The sequence below is a fragment of the Bufo bufo genome, chromosome 3 (assembly GCF_905171765.1).
Source record: "Bufo bufo chromosome 3, aBufBuf1.1, whole genome shotgun sequence".
NCBI lineage: Eukaryota > Metazoa > Chordata > Amphibia > Anura > Bufonidae > Bufo > Bufo bufo.
Window position 1 is genome coordinate 400,796,260 of NC_053391.1, and position 22,889 is coordinate 400,819,148.

A 22,889-nucleotide genomic window follows, 5' to 3' on the forward strand; every position below is an offset into this window, starting at 1 on the left:
CTGCCAAAATTACCAAAACCCCATGGCAACAATTAATCTAATGTATAAATGTTTCATGGCTCCACAATAGATCGTGCAAGGCTTACATGAGATAACTCAGTTTTTTCGATTCCTCCTGCTTTCCTCTGGAATTTTTTTTTAGGATATATGCCTTTTTGAAACACACTTTGCATGTATATTCCGTGTATCCTCAAGTTCAATTTGGAGTAATACTAAATTGAGCGATGGGTGAAAACACAGGTCCACAATGGATTTGCTATCTCATGGCTTGAGCCTCTTTCCTTTATTTAAAAATTCCCTTAAAGAGGACCTTTCACCTGTTTTGACATAGGCTAATTATGGTATTACCTTGTAGGACGGCCCCCACTGATGCCATGGTTGTAATTTTTTTTTAAACCTCCCCCCCCCCCCGTTTTTTCCACTGTGGCCCCCCGATGATTTGGTGTGCTGTATTAAAATGAGCATTAAACTCGCAACGGGGAGGAGACGCAGTCTTCTGCTGTGGGCATCTCCTTCTCCCTGGCTGTGAGCGAGATCAAATTAAAGCGGACCAATCACATCCAGGGAGAAGGAGTGAGATTCCTTGTCCCTTGCTGTGAGCGGTCCGCTCTGATTGAAAGGAGGGCCAAGGTGCTCATTGGAGTGCCATGAACTCCTTATCATTATTGTATGGGATAAGTCTTCAATATTATACTTCTGAAAAACCCCTTTAATCTTTTAATGTTCACGTTAGAACAGTATAGCAACATACACTTAACTAATACTTATTACGTTTTTGCTACAATATCTCTTATGACTTTTTTACAACTGGATGTGCATAATAATTGAGACTGTATTTTAACTTTAAGGATATCATGACCAATATTCCAGGGAGCGACAAAGTAAACTTCTCTTCATCACCTTGTCAACATGTTCCTTATTCTTGACAAAATAGCCCTGAAAAAGAACGGGCAGTCTATGGTAATATGATCTGAATTATTGATTCTTCCTTTGAGGCTGCCACTAGGATATTACTCCTCTGAGATTTCTGATGTGACAAGAATATTAAGTATAAGTATTAAAAAAATGAAAAAGAATAGTTATTGTTGGAAATAATATTTTACGTGCATCCTGGAATAAAGCTTTAATTTCAAGTCAAATAAAGGCACAGATCAAATCCTTTGTGTTGACATGAGGTCCCATTCAATGACATAAAACACATTTTAGAAGCAGATTTGATCAGATAGAAAAGTGCAGCAAGTATTGAAAGGTGTAGCCTTCTGGAACCCAATGAAACATTTTCAACAGGGCCCACCTCGTCAACAATAATGCAAGTCTTCTTAGGCTACCTTTACACTGGCGTTTCTGGGTCCGCTTGTGAGATCTGTTTCAGGGCTCTCACAAGTGGCCCAAAATGGATCAGTTCAGCACCAGTAGATAAGGATCCATTCAGAATGCATCAATCTAGCTGTGTTTGGTCTCCGTTGCGTTTTTTTAGGCGGTCACTAAAACGCAGCTTGCAGCGTTTTGGTGTCTGCCTGACTATGCAGAGCCAAACTGATACTTCCTGACTTACAATGTAAGTCAATGGGGACGGATCCATTTTTCACTGACACAATATGGTGCAATTGAAAACGGATCCGTCCCCCATTGACTTTCAATATAAGTCAAGACGGATCCGTTTTGACTTAGACTTTTTTTGAATGAATAATGAAAACTGATTCGTTATGAATGGATACAAGAGTTTGCATTATCGGTGCAGATCCATCTGTGTGAAAGTAGCCTTATGTGGTAGAAGGCCATTTGGCCACTAAGACTCGGTTGCTGCTGTTGCCTCTTCATCCCCTATAGTCAAAACTCTACCTTAGTCCTATAAATTTTCTAGAGGTCAAGAGTCAGCAGTATAATTCTGAAATGGGGGTTCACGCAGGTGACTTTGCACCCCTGTGCGCCTAATATGTCAAGGCCACCATATCTATATTTGTTTTTCTTACAATGACCACTTGCTGTTGAACACTATTGTTTACAGGAATGATGACTAAAGCTCGTCATACACATTAGTTTTAAGTTGCTAAAAAAGGACAATTTAACCCAAAACAAACAACCATTTTAACCAACTGATGGTAAACCATTATTGTTTGAAAAGAAATTGTCCGTGTTTAATATTTTGGTGCCATAGTCAGACAAAAGATCATTCATTCAAAGAAACATTTTTAATAGGGATGAGTGAATCGACTTCGGATGAAACATCCAAAGTCAATTCTCTTAAAACTGTGTTTCAATACTATATGGAGCGAGCGCTCCGTACAGTATTAGAATGTATTGGCTCCGATGAGCCAAAGTTATTACTTTGTGAAGTCTCGCGAGACTTCTCATAATAACTTCAGAAATTTATTTATACTGTAAAAAAAACATTTCCCGGACTTGAGAACAGTATCCGATTTATGTGAATCGACTTTGAATGTTTCATCCGAATTAAATTCGCTCATTCCGAATTGTCAACTAAAGATCTTTCTTTGAATAAACATTCCCAGAGTAATTTTTCATTCATTCATCATTGAATGCCATTTTAAATAACTATAATGGTTGATATGGACTAAAATGTGTATGGCTGTGTCTGTGTAATGATCACCATGCTCACCAGATTCTTTGTTCAACTGTTGTTCAACTATCAAAAAAATTCTGTCTAATGTGTATAGCCACCTTAAAGTTGGCCATTCAAGCATTATTAATAGACACCATTCAGAATACATTACCATTGGGTAGACTCTGTACAAACCGTCTTGCCATGCCCATCTTCTTTTCTCGGTCACTACCAGTTAGTACAGAAAGAAAATATGCTAGATTGTCCCACTTTGGAAATGTTCAGTGGGAAGATCTGCTGTGGCCAGGTCTCTTCAGTTTGAGAGACCATACACGTATTCTTGTACTGTTTAACTGTTTTAAATTTAAAGGAAGTTTTGCACTTTTTGGAGTAAAAAAAACAAACAGAAATATGACAGGTATTATACCCATACACATCAATCTTTTGCTGCAAATTCCATTATCTGTCAACATTTTAATGTGGATGAGTATCTGTAGACCCCATCATCTTTCCATTTTCAGAGCAAACAAGAATCAAGCATATTGGGCTTTTTTTTTTTTTTTTGACTGATAATTATTTTTCTTTTGCATACAGATGGAGGCATCTATTTCACATTTACAGACTATATATCTAATGTCTTACAGAATATGCAGCTGACCACAGGGAATTTCAACACTCCTGGCTACCAATGATTGTACTATTGCCTAATATTTACTGTTTTAAGGTCACAAACCCGTTTGCCTCTATATGGTTATTAAAGCTTATATGTCTATTTTTTTCGTAAATGGTGATTTCAAGAAGAAAATGATGTTTTAAAAAAACACATTGAGACTCGTTATGGCTTAAGTTAGCTTCCATGTGCATTTACTGTATTTATTTTTCGCCAGGGTGAAGGGTGACAAATGGATCAGGCAAGAACATTCACCAAAGAAAAAATTTCCAGCAATGGTGAAACAGCAGCAGCTTGGCACATACACTATGTGCTTGCCATTGTATTTTACAGTTAACAAAATTCAATCTTGGAACAGCAGGAGGAGGAAGGCACTGCTCTCAGGCAACCAAAAATCTCCCCTTAGTCCTGGAAGTTCATTATCGCCTCTGTAAAGCATGACGGTGGTGTGAAATGGGTTAGACGCACGGATGCCTCTGTTAACGGCCAAAGCAGAAAAAAAAATAAAAAAAAATAAAAATTCGCACATCATTAGGAATGGAATAAACGACACAGAGGCACAGAGCAGAAATGATTTGATTAGCAATTTCCACTTTTGAAAAGACCTGGAAAAGAACCAAATGACTATAGAGAAGGTGTGATGGAGTTCTTAATTGCTGTAACTGCACAGGGAGAAGCGATGATTTGTGACATATAATACAGCACAGTACGCTAACGCTAATAACTGTTAATTAACTGCAGCAATGATATACTCCAAATGCGCATACACGTTACTATAATTTCTAGATTAAAAGCTGCCCCATTTAGAATCAGAAGCATGGTAGATACATTGAGTGGCACCTCCAACCTCTTAAAGCTCAGTTAAAATCCTACATTGAGAGAAGTGTCCAGGATAGAAGAGATATCCACATGTCAGTGTGAAGCAGTTACTGCCTGAGCTCGCCCTCAAGAGAACCACTTATTAATTCTGAAAGGCTGTTTTTGCACCAGACCATCTGGCTTTGTTCCGATAGTTTCAGTGGCTGCTGGCGAGCAAAGATTCACGTTGGCCCTCGTGATAGAATTGCTGCTAGCTATGATACAAACTTCATCAATTTTCCATTATTTTCATTTGTTAATTTATAAATTGTGTCACTTCACAGAGATTGAATGATTTTGTAGAACTGTGTCATCTCTGTTCTCCAAAATAACCATAATTAAAAGAACGAGAGCACAAAATTGTGGTGGCTATAATCATATTAAGTTCAGGATTAGAAAAAAGCAGCAGTTCTATTACATGGCTCAATTTATGTCTCAATGACCATTGCAACAATGGAATTCCTACATTTGTTGGGTTCTAAAGAGTGGAAACCAATATTAGCAGTTTAATGTACATTATTAGATTGTACGATCGTAACGTGATCAAATGAGATTAGAAAAAGATGGCTGCGTTCTTCCAGAAACCACACTACACTTGTCCATGGACAGTGTCTGATTGCATTTCAGTCCTATCCAATAGTTTGTACAGCAATAGAATGTAAATAAACTGCAATACCAGACTCAGGCCATGGACAAGTAAGGCTTTGCTTCTGGAAGAAAGCAGTCATCTTTTTCTAATCCCATAAGGTTATGTCTTCTGTTGTTGCCTGTTGGTAGACATGATTTTGCTAATCCAGAATAACCTCTTGATGACTATTAGAATACAATTTAATATATATTGATGTAGGCACAATTAAATGGGTTGTCCCATCTAGAAATTTAAGGCACATCAATAGGATATGCCAGGAATGCCCAACCTGCGGCCCTCCAGCTGTTTCAAAGCTACAACTCTCAGTATGCTTGGACAGCATACAGCTATTAGGGCTTGCTGGGAGTTGTAGTTTTGCAACAGCTGGAGGGCAGCAAGTTGAGCACCCCTGGTATACGCCATACCATAAATGTCCAATAGATGTAGGTCTCACCTGTAGGGTCTACATCTATCTCAAGAATGGGTTCTGTCATGAATGGAGGGGACACCACACATGCACAGATTTTTCACTTCACTGTTAAGGGACTTCTTAAAATAGCATAATCACTGGCTTGGCTATTTTTGGAAGTCTCATGGCAGTGGATGGAAAAAGCCTTTGCACACATGGCATCCTCATGGGTTCCCATTTGTTAGGTAGGAACAGGTTCCAGAGTCTGCTATAGATTCACATCACCTTAAATACTTCCCTTTGCCTTAGGGTGGCCGAGAAAAAAAGTAGAGAGGGAGTCAGAAGAGATTGCTATCGGCTGAATGATCGTTTGACTGACCTGTAATTACATTTCTACGGGCAGCTTTATGGTCACATCAGAGGCTTCAATCCGTGGCTTACATTGGGAGTATTCACAATGTATAATCTTAGTGGAAGGCACTGATGTCTGGCACTGTGGCCAACTTTACCCATAGGATCCCACTATAATCTAACTTAGGCTATGTTCACAGCTCCCAACATATATGCAAAAAAAATTCATATAGTTACATTGGCCAAGTGGAGACCAAAGGTGTGTCTTTTTTATGTCAGTCTGGTATTTGTCAGTATAATGAAAAACTAGAGTATGGAATACACTGTAGACTGCAATGCAAATTTCCTCGTGCTTCGTAGTAACGAATCACATTTTTCCTAAAATGGTGGCTGCATGTGTGAGGACAAAGAGAAAGGAAGTCTGGGAAGGCGGGATCACCCATACTGACACGCATGTACCCAATCAGCAGCCAGTCAGCCCTATGATGTCACAGCCGTATAAATACGGCAGCCATCTTAGATTCTGCCATTCACTAGCGTACTTAGTGCAGGGGGAGAAGTGTCTGCAAGTGCTAGGGACGGTGATAGAAAAATCGTCATTGTGCTAAAAAAAATTATTTATAAGTGCAGGGAAAGATTATTCAAGGTGTAGGGAAAGGATAATGAGGAATCGTTCCACTGCATTTCTGTTGAACAGGGCTCAATCGGGGAGGTTATAGCCTGGTTAATAGGAACAATCCTATTACACCTTGCAGCACTGACTGGCGATACAAATTGCCATTATACAGCTCTGTTATTCCAGTAAATCGTTCTTATTAGGCTGCAAGTGCTGTTTGATACAGGCATTAACAGGGTTCACTACAAGGAAATATTTATATGTTTTATTTGCCCTAGTGCGGTGCATTTATATGTTCTAAAGCATTTTTTTGCTTTTATTAGTGGGAAAAAAGGGCTTACTGGTGAAGTGCGAAAATTACAGCCCTTTTTGTCGTGTATTAGTGGCAAAAGTAAAATATATTTGCCACTCAGCTGTGCACTTATCTGTTTTAAAGCCCTTTTTGCGTGTATTAGTGGAAAAAGGAAAAATATCTTTGCCGCCTAGCGGTGCAGTTATCCTTTTTAAAGACCTTTTTTGCGTGTATATGTGAAAAAAGGAAAAATATATTTGCCGCTCAGCGATGCAGTAAGATATTTTACAACCCACTTTGCAGTGTATTAGTGACAAAATACAAATATATTTGCCGTTCATTGTTGCACTTATCTGTTGAAAAGCTTTTTGTGTAAAAACAGAAAAAAAAAATTGTTCTAATATGCGTTCTGCGGTGCAGTGAGATATTTTTTTGCCCAGTTTGCTGTGTATTATTGGGGAAATACAAATATATTTGCCTTTCATTGTTGCACTTATCTGTTAAAAAGCTTTTTGTGTGAAAATAGAAAAAAAAATAGCGCCTATTTGCCCATTAGCGGTGCAGTGATATATTCTAAAGCCCAGTTTGCTGTGTATTGGTGCTGGGAAAAAAAATTGATCTAGCATTTGCTTATTTGATCTAACAGTATGTCAGCCAGAGAAGTGCCAGGCCTTGCACAGGGGAGTGGCAGAGGCCTATGTGTTTCTGGCGCAGGCAGAGGTCGCAACAGAGTAAAGGGCTGTGGCAGCAGGGGTCATTTTGAGAGGCCTGAGCTCCCAGTGTCAGCTAGTGGTTGTGTTGTGACCAGCATACAGCGGTTCTTGAATGGTTGACTCGATCTTCGACTTTGTCACAACTTACATCAAACACACCCAGCCAAGAGGCAGTCGGTTTGTCAGACACAACCCTTAGTTGGCATGGCCCGGGAGAAAGCCCTGTGCCCTCACCTGTCCTCAACCTGCTTCTGTCCTTTCATCCACTAGGCGGGCAAGTAGTGATGAGGAGAGTGGCGTGGGAGCTAGTGTTGCGAGCGGTCAGGCTTCTGACCCAAAGACGGTTGAGGATGACATGTCAGTGACATGCAGACAGTACTCGATAATGATGATGTATCTAATCGCACTTGGCAGTCGGGTGACGAAGGGGCTTTATTTTTAAAAATTGTTTATTTATATGATAATGTAATATTATTAAATCTGCTGTCTCCATGATAAATCTGCAGCGTGGGGGCCCCGTGTGGCTTCTATACACCTTCAAAATAATCCTTCAGCCGGGCGAATAGATGCCTAATGGCCGGGACACTCCATGACCTTTCCAGGAGCTTCTGTCGGGAGCAGTGGTTTATTTCTGAGATGTCCATATAGTGTGGGGGGAATCCGAAGACCCTCTCAATCTCCGTGCACCACAGGATGCTCTCCTTCCCATCCATGATGACTGGGAACTCATGATGCTTTCCCTGATGAAGAGATAGTTATGGTTTGAATCTTGATGAACTTTGCAACTCTTTCAGGCTCCAAGCAATCTTGAAGCCTTGTCTTCTCATTGTCTGTAGCTACTAGAGGCCTGTTCATGCCAGGCAGGTTCCCCTAGAAACTGGTTCGATGAGCAGCCAATACCGCACTTGCATCAATCTAGACATGCTTTTTCCATCACAACCACGTCATTGAATAACCCGAAAACTGGCCGATTCTCTCCTGTCCTAGGCAACACTTTTTTATTTTTATTAAATTGATTAAATATTTAATATTAAATTGAACCAAAACTTGATTACAATTATAAGTAACTTAACTTAAATTTGCCAATATATTATCCCAATCTTCGAAGGAAATTCCCAGACAATCAATTTGCCAAGTCTTTTGTGCGGGAGAACGTGTATTATTAAATTGTGCCGAGCCGAGATGGCCTCCTCATGCTTCTGCCACCTCCACACTTTGTCGTCGTGCCACTCTGTAACCTCCTTATGCTGCTGACACCTCCACACTTTGTTGTCATGCCACTCTGTGACCTCCTCATGCTGCTGCCACCTTCACAATCTCTCATCATCATGCCACTCTGTGGTGGCCTCCTCATGCTGCTGACACCTCCACACTTTGTCGTCGTGCCACTCTGTGGCCTCCTCATGCTGATTACTCCTCCACATTCTCTCGTCTTCGTGCCACTCTGTGGCCTCCTATGAGGACATGCTGCTGACACCTCCACACTTTGTCATCGAGCCACTCTGTGGCCTCCTGATGCTGCTACCACCTACAGACTCTATCATTGGGCCACTCTGTGGTCTCCTCATGCTGCTTCCATCTCACCACTATGTCATAGGGCCACTCTGTGGACTTCTCATGCTGTTCCTACCCTCCCCACTTCATGACTGGCCCACTATTTAGCCTTTTTGGCTTTGTTGACATCATCATTTATTTGACCCTTCTTCTGATCTGTCAGAAGGAAAGTAAAATGAGACGCACATTGGATCCTCTCTGTGTAGCAACTGTAAGGCTTGTATGGTCCCATCAGAATTGGCAGCCAAAAGCAGGAGTGGGTACAAAACACAGAAGACTTGCAAATATTCCATTCACGTGTTATGATCCACTGTTGTTTTTTTTGGCATTAGCAATACTGAAGGATTACTGACCAAATGCTGACCGAGTGAAGGCGGATGCTTCACAGACAGGATCCGTTTTTTGGGGGTTAATGTTCTGACGGATCAGAGGATGGGCAAAATTATCAGTGATGTCAACACAAACTTACTGCTGACACCCTCGCCACTCTGTCGGGGGGCTCTACTTGTTTAAGCGTTTAATAGAACAGGTTCTGTAGACATCTATATGGAATCAGCTGACGATGGTGTAAAAGTAGTGTGCTCTTTCACACTACAGTAGGATCTTGGGCCCCGCTCAGTTTTGGCCCTGTGACTGCCCAAATAAGTAAAGTGTGCAGTGATCCTAAGAGTGACGCCTGTCATCTGCATGTCATACGGACTCACAGTATTATTTTACTACCAAAGCAGACTCCCTATGCGTGTTACTGCAAGGCATAGTGTTCTTCACCACTATAAAGGCTCTCCCCAGCCAGGAAATAGCAGTTTTTTTAACGCGACTTGCCGCAAATTAATTCGGATCAAACCAAATTTTTCTCCAAAAATTGCCGAACTGCCGAATCTCTATACATAATCTGTAGATATTGTTTAAATTTAATGCGAACACGTCTTTATATACACACAAACACACAAACATTATCACAACTGCACTCTCATCTATGCTGACTAAGGTCCTTTTCTTGGTCAGACAACCAAATGCTGCTTTAACATATGTTGGCAGGTTAGGCCTACATTCATGTGCAAGACCTATATGAGAAGATACAATGAACATTGTTCTGCTCTGACAAATATTTTATGAAAAACTATTAATAACAGTGCCAAGATGTATTATTGAAGAGAATAAAGCCCTTGTTTCCCCCCCCCCCCCCCCCAATTTTCCTGCCTTCAGATATGGTTTCCTATGCCCGATCCTTGTTTTAATTTTCTACTTTGAGTATTGTTATGTATTGCATAGATACTACACTATATTTTGCCAAATATCACTACTTCAGGAGGAAAAGATTGTAACTTTCAAACTTTTTTATTAATTACATAGATCAAATGCAGCTTTGAACGTACATGAAGAACATGACTTTATGTCTTAAGTTCAGCAAGGCAACTAAAGTATTGGCAGAGTTACTTTGTATAATGCATTTATGCAAACTGTAATACAAGTTAAAGTTGTTGTGTGGTCTGGGAGCCACCAACCTCAATGGCCAGAATCGGTGCCCAGTTAAAACAATAATAATAATTAAAAAAAACAACACTCACTTGTCTGCAACCCTACTAGTCCAGTGCCACTGCTCTGTCCTTGCCGGAGCAGAAGTGACTTGGTTCAGTGCTGCAGCCAATTACTGAACTCAGTGGTCACATGAAATAGGAGTGATATTCTAATGATGTGTTATTCAAGCACATGTGACTACTGAGGCCAGTGATTGGCTGGATAAGGCATAGGACCAAGCCATTTCTGGTTTGGTGGGGATCATAAAGTGGCTGGTAACTGGACAGCAGCACAGAAACAGCAGGACAGGTGTGTTTTTTGTTTGTTTTTTACATTGGAGTTTTTGGCTCCTAATTCGGACACCACCTTTGAGTCTTGAAACAAACAGAGGTCTTGCTAATTATTTAGCAGTTAACGGGTAGTACCACTATAGGAAATTATGACATCAATAGGATATATTGTTACTTACTGTGCGGCTTACACCACACCAATTCTCAGCATGAAGGAGTAGCAGTGCTATTTAAGTGCTACAGCACTCTTGCTGTTTTCCCTTCTTGCTCCTGGTCATCCATTGTACACAGTGCAGTACAGCCCAATTCACTTGAATGGAGCATATTGCAGTTCCCTCACAGTGTTGGATACGCCACTATGTTTTAGAAAACACAAAATGGATCTCAGTCCCTTTGTTTTTGGAATAAGTGTAGGTCCAAGAGATTGAACTCCCATTGATCAGATAGTTATGGCATATACTAGCAATAAAGTACCAAGAGATCTTGGTTGCATATTGGGACAACTGGGCTATATAACCTTCCCATGCTCAAAATGGAACACTTAAGGAATATATGGAACATTTTGTATTATTTTTCTAGATTCTTTAGGTTATGATAAGTTTTTATAACATCAACGGGAAAAAAATGACTTTTAAAAGGCTTATTTATATTATTTCAATAGACAATTGCCTACGCTGTAAGAAGAAAGGTTGCACGGTGCCGATTCCCAATTTCTAATGAACTTGTCTATCATCTAAATGTATTCTAGTCAGATGAATACCGGCAAATAATACATGATGTAGTTACACCTCCTCTTTCCAACACGGCATACAAAACAAAGTAGATGAAATTTTGAATGCAGCACAAAAGAATTATTACACTGTCATAGATTATGTGCTTAATCTTTCCTGGCAACTTTTTTACATTTCTAAGAGTTATGGGTTTGAAAAGTCACAGCTAAGATTACTTAATGAGCATTTGCCACCCTGGAAGTGAAAGTAGTTCGGATGTGTTTCAGTCAGCTGTTAGCTTTATTGCCTCTCTTCTGTACTAAAAGTGACAAGTAGAACACATTATAGAGAGCTCAGATGTGTTATGTAGATGAAGCCTGCAGCAATATCTGCCTGCTCTCTATTATTTATGATGTCTATATAATACAATGGACTGAGATTTAAACCATTGTGATGCAGTTTGTTTTCCAGGGGTGCTAAAGTACATCACATTTTACTGAGAATTGCATCTCTGTTACATATTAATCAAATCTATCTTACATGCAGCTCTTATGCTGTAAAATAAAAGCTAGAAAAGATTAAAGCTTTTGGCTTTTTCTCAGCTGTCAAGGACTGGCAATAAAATAATAATACGGGCTTCTAAATAATGTGTGTGTGACAGCTCTTTGCTCGGTATTACAATCTTTTATAGAGGTTAACTACAAAATAAGTTCCATTGAGTGATTAGACCAGGTCTGCGTCTAACGCTGTAATGCAGCTTACTACATAATTCTTAGGTTGCCTCATTTGCACAAGTCCATAGGATCAGCAAGGCACCAAGCAGATAACATAAAACCTTTTTAGATGGTGCTATTCTCTTTATGAAGCAGAAATGTATGATGTGTTACCAACATTTTTGGATGAAACAAGGAAAAAGACAGCTTAATGCCTCATTCACATGTTAGCATTTTGGTCAGTGATTTCCATCAGTTATTGTGAGCCAAAACCAGGTGGGGCTCTATACACAGAACAGGTGCAGATGTTTCACATATACATTATGTCTGTGTAGCTCCAATCCTAGTTTTGGCTCACAATCACTGATGGAAATCACTGACCAAAACACTGATGTATGAAGTATGATGTATGAGGCTTAAGGGTCTTGCCAAGTGGAAATGGTAAGGGGTGAATAAATACTAGACCTTCTTGTAGAAGGTTCATGATGTGTGATGGTAGCACAAACTAGCTTAGGGTTTGTGGCAGACATGATTTCCTATGGATGGCCTTATTTTTGCTGACATGTAGTCTGTATGGCACTGCATAGAACCTGTGCCTCTCCATTAGTACAGGCTCAGTGTGCTGATTTACAGGCTCCATCAGACTCCTTTTGAAAGGAGATCTCAGACTCGAGATGTCATGCTTCAAAAGGAAGATACCTCCTTACATACTGGGGCAGATTTACGAAACCTGATGATTAACATTTAGACAGTAAAATTAAGGAAGTAATTTATCAGAGGTTTTGAGATTGAAAGTTTGAGGGTTTTTTTGGCTGTTTTGTCAGTGGAGTAACTTCTGCAACAAGTTTATGACGCATATGTAAAATAAATTGTGGTTTGCACCATGGCAAGGGCCACACACATAATTTGTGAGTGGAGTGACATTTTTAGCTAGATTTATCAACTGGGACTTTTTAAAGTGTCTCAAGTCCACTTAAGTTTAGTGGAGCAGAAAGTGACAGCACCTTTATAGTAAATATGCTTAGATTTTAGCCCAAAAAATTGCTAGGTAATCTGTGTGTTAAGTATAACAAATTGCCTGCTTCAATTAGTAAATGTATCACCAAAAATGGCTTAACAGACAGAAGACACTCCAAAAATATAACCTCAATTACTACCTGCATAATGCATTGGTTCCTTAGACTAAACAATCTTTAGGTGCCCCAGATTTATCAGAGTGGTTGATGTTTGTTTAATGAATTTGGTGCATGGCTAGACACTTTTATCTGACTTTACACCACCATCAGGGAGATCATGTCAAACTAATCTTATTGATTTTTTTGATTGGGTGACTAAAATAATAGATGGCGGACGTGCAGTAGACATCGCTTATCTAGACTTTAGTAAGGCTTTTGATACTGTCCCACATAGAAGGCTTATCAATAAATTGCAGTCTTTGTGCTTGGACTCCCAAATTGTTGAATGGATTAGGCAGTGGCTGAGGGACAGACAACAGAGAGTTGTAGTCAATGGAGTATATTCAGACCATGGTCTTGTTACAAGTGGGGTACCTCAGGGGTCTGTTCTGGGACCCATATTGCTTAATATCTTTATCAGCGAAATTGCAGAAGGCCTCGATGGTAAGGTGTGTCTTTTTGCTGATGACACAAAGATTTGTAACAGGGTTGATGTTCCTGGAGGGATACACCGAATGGAAAAGGATTTAGTAAAACTAGAGGAATGGTCAAAAATCTGGCAACTAAAATTTAATGTTGATAAGTGCAAGATAATGCACCTGGGGCGTAAAAACCGAAGAGCAGAATATAAAATCAGTGATACAGTCCTAACCTCAGTATCTGAGGAAAGGGATTTAGGGGTCATTATTTCAGAAGACTTAAAGGTAGGCAGACAATGTCATAGAGCAGCAGGAAATGCTAGCAGAATGCTTGGGTGTATAGGGAGAGGCATTACCAGTAGAAAGAGGGAGGTGCTCATGCCGCTCTACAGAGCACTAGTGAGACCTCATTTGGAGTATTGTGCTCAGTACTGGAGACCATATCTCCAGAAGGATATTGATACTTTGGAGAGAGTTCAGAGAAGAGCTACTAAACTAGTACATGGATTGCAGGATAAAACTTACCAAGAAAGATTATAGGACCTTAACATGTAGAAAGACGAGACAGAGGGGATATGATAGAAACTTTAAAATACATAAAGGGAATCAACAAGGTAAAAGAGGAGAGAATATATAAAAGAAGAAAGACTGCTACAAGAGGACATAGTTTTAAATTAAAGGGGCAAAGGTTTATAAGTAATATCAGGAAGTATTACTTTACTGAGAGAGTAGTGGATGCATGGAATAGCCTTCCTGCAGAAGTGGTAGCTGCAAATACAGTGAAGGAGTTTAAGCATGCATGGGATAGGCATACGGCTATCCTTCATATAAGATAGGACCAAGGGCTATTCATAGTATTTAGTACATTGGGTAGACTAGATGGGCCAAATGGTTCTTATCTGCCGACACATTTTATGTTTCTATGTTTCTATGGGTTGGCTAATTTTGCACTAAATGTCAGAGCACTTTGCTGTATCTGATATGCCCCATTAAGTTTCATGGTTATACCCATCCTCAAAAAGACTTCACTTGACCCATCTGCTTTGTCCAGTTATTGCCCCATATCACTTCTTCCATTTGCCTCAAAGCTGCTTGAGCAACATGTCCATTCTGAACTGTCCTCTCACCTCTCCTCCTGCTCCCTCTTTGACCACCTACTATCTGGCTTCTGACCCCACCACTTAACTGAGACTGCCCTTACCAAAGTCACCAATGACCTACTAACAGCCAAAACCAGAAAACATTACTGTGTCCTCCTTCTCCTTGACCTGTCCTCTGCCTTTGACACTATCGACCACTGCCTTCTGTTACAAACTCTCTCATCTCTTGGAATCACTGACCTGGCCCTCTCCTGGATCACATCATACCTCACAGAACGGACATTTTGCATCTCCCACTCTATCTACACTTTTGGCCTGGGACAGCACATAGAGTCCCATGGCTTTTAGTATCACTTTTATGCTGACCACACACAAATCTACCTCTCTGGCCAAGACATCACCACCCTACTATCCAGAATCCCACAATGCCTATCTTCCATATCCTCCTTCTTCTCCTCTCGCTTTCAAAAAATTAACTTGGAAAAAACTGAATTTATCATCTTCCCCCCATCCTGCTCAACCTCCCCAACAGATCTATCTATCACAATCAATGGCTGCACACTCTCCTTGGTCAACCAAGTCCGCTGCCTTGGAGTGACCTTGGATTCTGCCTTCTCCTTCCGACCACACAACCAAGCCATCTCCACCAACTGCCGCCTCTAATTCAAAAACATCTCCTGCATCCGTGCTTTCCTCTTCTTTGGGTCTGCAAAACTAATTGTACATTCCCTCATCATCTCCCGCCTAGACTACTGCAACATTCGCCTCTGTGGCCTTCCATCTAGCACTCTCACACCCCTCCAATCTATCCTCAACTCTGCTGCACAGCTGATCCACCTCTCACCCTGTTACTCCTCTGCTTCTCCCCTCTGCCAATCCCTTCACTGGCTCCCCATTGCCCAACAAATTCAGTTCAAAATACTAACAAATACATACAAGGCAGTCCTCAACCTGTCCCCTCCCTACATCTCTGAGCTACTTTCCCGATACATCCCCACACGCAATCTCCGATCCTCGCAAGACTTCCTTCTCTCCTAACCTCTTATCACCTCCTCCCACAATCACCTCCAAGATTTCTCCTGTGCTTCCCCCATTCTCTGGAACTCGCTACCCCAACATATCAGACTCTTACCTACAGTGGAATCCTTCAAAAGAAACCTAAAAACCCACCTCTTCAGAAAAGCTTACAACCAGTGACCCTGATGCCTCTATACCGCCATGACCAGCTTCACCCTCACCTACTGTGTCCTTCTCCAATACCATGTAGATTGTAAGCCCTCACGAGCAGGGCCCTCTCTCCTTCTGCACCAGTTTGTAACACGTCTTGTTCATGCTTAGTGTAATTGTCTGTATTATGTATGTATACCCCTTTTCATATGTACAGCGCTATGGAATGAATGGCGCTTAATAAATAATAATAATATTAATAAATGGTTCATGTCATTATTTTTTTCTGTTGGTTCTGTGTGGAATACATCAGTGAAAAAACCCTTTCTATATTTCCATATGAACTTGCAAGTATACAGAGTTAGGGCTCATGTACACGACTGTTACCTGTTTTGCTGTCCGCAAATTGCGGATACGCAAAATACAGATACCCGCTATGTGCCTTCCGCATTTTGTGTAAGGGAACATTTGGCCAATAATAAAACTGCCCTATCCATGTCCATAATATGGACAATAGTAGGACATGTTCTATTTTTTTTTTTTACGGCCATGTGAATGTACAGAAATGGAGTGCACATGGAGTATATTTTGTTTTTTATGCAGACCCATTGAATTGAAGGGATCCTCATACGAGCCGCAAAAAAAAACAACGACATGGAAACGGGAAAAAAATATGTTCATGTGCATGAGCCCTTATAGCGGAGAACTAATGCTCTACCACGACTCCTAAGAAAACAAAGCCATAATCTGTGCATTAGCACACTGAGGAAATGGAGCAAACCATCAAGACAGTAAACGTGCTCTGCTGTTGCAAACAAAAATGTCCCCTCTCACCCTCTATTTAATACGTGTAAGCTATGGAACAGTTAAAATATAAATAACTATTACATAAAGGGATTTGAGGTTAGGTGAAAGTTATTGGAAAAAGGCAGAATGACCTTTAGTAAATGCACAGTCCATGATTGATTTAGCAACACTCAATTATACAATATAGGAAGAAAAAGCATGGCCATAATATCATTGTCTATATAGGAATGTTCTACAAAATGCGATATTTTGTTGACCTTTAATATAAACTGTAATCATGGAGAATGTAACAACAATGACCGTTGTATGAACACCTAAGGGAAGTTTATGTCCTTATCTTGCATTGTACAGATTTTATTAACATACTATGAAGCTGTCACATATTCTACACATGTAAGTTAATTTGTTATGTATCAGAATTATTATTATTTTTTTAATTTATAATAATTATATAATCCAAGTGTCAATGCGAACAATCCCATGTGCTTACATATTAACTTGGGTATACAATAATTTATGATTACTATGGTAGATCATTGGGTGTGCTGTATTTACTCTTGCAATTAATTCATCATTCATCATAAATGGTGTTATAGGTCATTAATGACTCACTGAGCATAATTTTAATCAGTCTAACACTAAAACTTTACTTCATCATTGTTTTTGATAATGAGAAACATGTACCCCCTTAGTTGACCCAAATACTTTATTCTTCTGCTGTATTTAGCTTCACCACTATTCTGTGACTTGTCCTGGAAGGAAAGGTCTGTGACAACTGACTCGGCCACCAATTTAAGTTAATATGACTTTTTCTTGTGGTTCTGATGAAACAAACCAATATTATTTCATTGCATTTTGAAGAAACACAGAAAATATAAAGTGATAAAAGAACTGCAAAGTTATTTGTAAAATCAGCTGACTATTGGATCCTCTTCTAACCAATAGTTCCACCAGACAACAAATTGTGGGACCTTTCCAGGTTCACAATGAGTACTTTTTTTTAAATTCCCTATTTCCGTAAAACACTGGTGATTTCTACCTTACACATTACCACTTGTGTTACCATATATGTAATATTCTGGTTTGGAGAAATAGACAACTAGCATAATTGCTTTTACTGGCCAGTTTTATTGTCTCTACACACAACACAACACCTAGGCCATCCAACCTACAAAGAAGCATATGCTAAGTGTTGCTCTATAGGTGAATTATAATACCATACATTACCACAATTTAGAGAATAGTAGCTCACATTCACTGTTATCTCTATGCTGCATTGCAACTCAGCTCCTAAAAATGTCCTCTTCTTCACCCAGGCAGTCCTTCTGAGATGAGCATCGGAGCATTTCATGCTTTGATGCTCTCCCTTGCCCTGCAGATGCTCACCCTGGCTTTTTCTGCAGATCCAGTGACGTACCGGGTCTCTGCTAGGTGGAAGATTCCTCCTAGGAGTGTTCCCAGTGACATCACCGACACTAATTTGTAGCAGTGTTGATGTTCCTGGAGGGATACACTAAATGGAAAAGGATTTAGGAAAACTAGAGGAATGGTCAAAAATCTGGAAACTAAAATTTAATGTTGATAAGTGCAAGATAATGCACCTGGGGCGTAAAAAACCCAAGAGCAGAATATAAAATCAGTGATACAGTCCTAACCTCAGTATCTGAGGAAAGGGATTTAGGGATCATTATTTCAGAAGACTTAAAGGTAGGCAGACAATGTCATAGAGCAGCAGGAAATGCTAGCAGAATGCCTGGGTGTATAGGGAGAGGAATTACCAGTAGAAAGAGGGAGGTGCTCATGCCGCTCTACAGAGCACTAGTGAGACCTCCTTTGGAGTATTGTGCGCAGTACTGGAGACCATATCTCCAGAAGGATATTGATACTTTGGAGTGAGTTCAGAGAAGAGCTACTAAACTAGTACATGGATTGCAGGATAAAACTTACCAGGAAAGATTAAAGGACCTTAACATGTATAGCTTGGAAGAAAGACGAGACAGAGGGGATATGATAGAAACTTTTAAATACATAAAGGGAATCAACAAGGTAAAAGAGGAGAAAATGTTTAAAAGAAGAAAAACTGTTACAAGAGGACATAGTTTTAAATTAGAGGGGCAAAGGTTTAAAAGTAATATCAGGAAGTATTACTTTACTGAGAGAGTAGTGGATGCATGGAATTGCCTTCCTGCAGAAGTGGTAGCTGCAAATACAGTGAAGGGGTTTAAGCATGCATGGGATAGGCATAAGGCCATCCTTCATATAAGATAGGGCCAGGGGCTATCCATAGTATTCAGTATATTGGGCAGACTAGATGGGCCAAATGGTTCTTATCTGCCGACACATTCTATGTTTCTAATCAGGCTAGGGCAGCACTAAAGCCTGCCCATTAGTGCCGATGATGTCACTGGCAACACTGCTAGGTGAAAGCCTTCGCCTAGCACTGTAAAAATGTAAACAAAAAAGCCCTTGCCCTGTGTGATGCAGGGCAAGGGAGAGCATCAGACCATGAAATGCTCTGAAGCTCATCTCAGAGGGGCTGTCTGGTAGAGATGTCGCAAACATAAAATTTTCCATTCGCGAACGGCGAATGAAAATTTCCGCAAATGTTCGCGAACGGGCGAACCGGGCGAGCCGCCATAGACTTCAATAGGCAGGCGAATTTTAAAACCCACAGGGACTCTTTCTGGCCACAATAGTGATGGAAAAGTTGTTTCAAGGGGACTAACACCTGGACTGTGGCATGCTGGAGGGGGATCCATGGCAAAACTCCCATGGAAAATTACGTAGTTGACGCAGAGTCGGGTTTTAATCCATAAATGGCATAAATCACCTAACATTCCTAAATTGTTTGGAATAACGTGCTTTAAAACATCCAGTGTGTGTATACGATCAGGTATGATGTTGTATCGATCAGGTAGTGTAAGGGTTACGCCCGCTTCACAGTGACAGACCAAACTCTGACAGACCAAACTCCCCGTTTAACGCACCGCAAACAACTGCAAACAGTCCATTTGCACAACCAAAAACTCCCCATTTGCACAAGGTTGGATACCAAGCTAGCCATGTCCTGTTCCTTGTCCTCACTGACGTCATTGAAGGTCTCTTCCTCCACCCAGCCACGTACAACACCAAGGGTCCCAGAAAGGTGACAACAAGCCCCCTGGGATGCCTGCTGTGGTTGGTCTTCCACCTCATCAAAGCCACTGACTCTTCTTCAGACTCCTCTTCCAGCGTTGCCGCAGGTCCAGCAATCGACGACGACAAGGCTGCTTCTGGTGGTGATGGTGACCACAACTCTTCCTCTTCATGCACATCTACGGCCTGATCCAGCACTCTTCGCAGGGCACGCTCCAGAAAAAACGCATATGGGATGAGGTCGATGATGTTGCCTTGGGTTTGACTGACCAGTTTTGTCACCTCCGCAAAAGGACGCATGAGCCTACAGCCATTGTGCATGACCGTTCAGTAACGCGGCCAAAAAATACCCAGCTCCGCAGAGGCTGTCCTCTTTTTTTTTTAATTAAAAAAATCTGTTCTTACCAGTTTAATCTCTGTTTTGTCCCCTATCAGGGGCCGCTGTATGGAATAGATTTTAGGAACCGGGAGATGGAAAAAGATGTTTGGTCGGTCCTCTTACTTCCAATTTTGGGCACTGCGCCTGCGCCGTGCAATGTACTGTGCCACCCTATATGAGTGGTGTGTTAAGTAGTACTATTCCTATCAGTCTAATCCCTGTTACGTCCCCTATCAGGGGACGTGTATCGAATAGATTTTAGGAACCGGGAGATGGAAAAAGATGATTGGTCGGTCCTTTTACCTCCAATTTGGGGCACTGCGCGTGCGCCGTGCAATGTACTGTGCCACCCTATATGAGTAGTGGTCAGTGGGCACAGTACAGTCTGTGGGCCTGACACTCACTGGCAGGCAACTGCAATTACATTACAGAGGAAAAATGAAATGAATTTTTTATCTGCAAGGTGCTGTGCCACCCGATATGAGTGGTGGACAGTGGGCACAGTACAGTCTGTGGGCCTGACACTCACTGGCAGGCAACTGCAATTATATTACAGAGAAAAAATGCAATGACTTTTTTATCTGTAAGGTGCTGTTCCACCCTATATGAGTGGTGGGCAGTGGGCACAGTACAGTCTGTGGGCCTGACACACACTGGCAGGCAACTGCAATTATATTACAGAGGAAAAATTAAATAACTTTTTTATCTGCAAGGTACTGTGCCACCCTATTTGAGTGGTGGGAAGTGGGCACAGTACAGTATGTGGGTCTGATACTCACTGGCAGGCAACTGCAATTATATTACAGAGGAAAAATTAAATGAGTTTTTTATCTGCAAGGTGCTGTGCCACCCTATATGAGTTGTGGGCAGTGGGCACAATACAGTCTGTGGGCCTGACACTCACTGGCAGGCAACTGCAATTATATTACAGAGGAAAAATGAAATGACTTTTTTATCTGCAAGGTGCTGTGCCACCCTATATGAGTGGTGGGCAGTGGGCACAGTACAGTCTGTGGGCCTGACACTCACTGGCAGGCAACTGCAATTATATTAAAGGGTAAAAATTAAATGACTTTTTTATCTGCAAGGTACTGTGCCACCCGATATGAGTGGTGGGCACTGGCAGTGGGCACAGTACAGTCTGTGGGCCTGACAGACATTGGTAGGCAACTGCAATTATAATAAAGGGTAAAAATGTAATGACTTTTTTATCTGCAAGGTACTGTGCCACCCGATATGAGTGGTGTGCACACAGTACAGTCTGTGGGCCTGTGGCCTCTCACACACGGGCAGGAAACTGCAATATATATATATTATTTTTTTTTAATTATATTTATTAATTGCGTGGGCCCCATCTTGACATATAGTTTTTATATATACAAATATTAACAGAGATATTAGATCTTAGGGCGGGTTCACATCACCGTTATGGATTCCGTTTTTGTTTTCCTTTATAACATACTTATAACGTAAAATAACGGAATCCATAAGACGGAAGCCTTTAAGAGGCATTTAGTTTTGATTCTTCATAATAGAAGTCTATGGGAATCATAAATAATCTGTCTGGTTCCCGTTATGCAAGACGGAAAACAAAGTCTTGTCGGCAGGACTTTTTTTTCCGTTCTGCATAACGGAAACCAGACGGATCTGTTATGATTCCCATAGACTTCTATTGTGACGGAAAGCAAAACGGAATGATTTTTAAAGGCTTCCGCTTTGCAATCCGTCATAATACAAGTCTATGGGCAGCATAACGGATCTGTCCTGGTTTCCGTTATGCAGGACTGGACTCCTGCATAATGGAACCCAGGACAGATCCGTTCTGTTTCCCATAGACTTGTATTATGAAGGATCAAAATGGAATGACTCTTAAAGGCTTCCGTTTTGACATCCAGGCTCGGACTGGCTCACCGGGAAGCCGGTGAAATGTCCGGTGGGCCCCTTGCCTGTCTGCTTATACTACAGCCAGAGCCACCAGCAGGGGCAGGGCAGTTACTATACTTTCAGGCACCTGGCTGTTATCAGGTGCTGGACTGCAGCACTGGCACACATATCATTTTACTTTGGTGAAAGGGACAGCACAATACTTTGCAGCGCTTGTTCCTTTCTCCAAAGTAAACTTCACCGACCCGACATGAGCAGACAGCTCCCCCCCTCCTCTCTGCAGTGTGATATTCCATCCTGTGTGAGGAGGGGGCGGAGCCAGAGGAGCCGAGGCAGCAGCAGGAGATAATGGAGACGCTGCTCTCTCTGAGTCACTGTGGCTCCAGTATAAAGTCCAGTCCTCTTCTCTGGTCCCACTACTCCAACCAGCAGAACTGGGGTAAGTTACTGTGGGAGGGAACTGGGAAGTTAGGAGAGTCCTGAAGCTGCTGCCCCTGCACATCTTGTGTCCCCCTGTTCCAGCCCCTCACAGACCTTTCCCACCAACTATCTCACCTATACTTTATACAGGGCAAGAAGTTATGTCTCCCAGTGTCCCCCTCTTCCCTCTCATCAGTGGCATTTCACACTTTCCCAGCCCCTCACCCCCACATAATATGTAATGTCTCTGGAGCAGTGGCGTGGGCCCCGGTGCAAAACTGAACCATGGGGCCCCCCTCCCCGTCGCGCCACCCCCCCCCCCCCAACCTCCCTCCACCAGCAGCAGAGTTAGGCTACTTTCACACCTACGTTAGGTGCGGATCCGTCTGGTATCTGCACAGACGGATCCGCACCTATAATGCAAACGCTTGTATCCGTTCAGAACAGATCCGTCTGCATTACCATGAACAAAAAAAACAAGATAATGCAAACGGATCCGTTTTGACTTACACTAAACG

The 22,889-nt window shown here is 41.4% G+C and overlaps 1 long non-coding RNA gene across 1 annotated transcript; it reads left to right on the plus strand.

Annotated features, from left to right (window-relative positions):
- The first annotated feature begins 1,573 nt into the window (after positions 1–1,573).
- LOC120993442 lies at positions 1,574–22,785 on the plus strand. The gene is made up of 4 exons (XR_005777263.1): positions 1,574–1,749; positions 12,185–12,192; positions 13,773–13,777; positions 22,773–22,785. It is a non-coding gene; the product is annotated as an uncharacterized LOC120993442 (long non-coding RNA).
- The last annotated feature ends 104 nt before the right edge of the window (positions 22,786–22,889 follow it).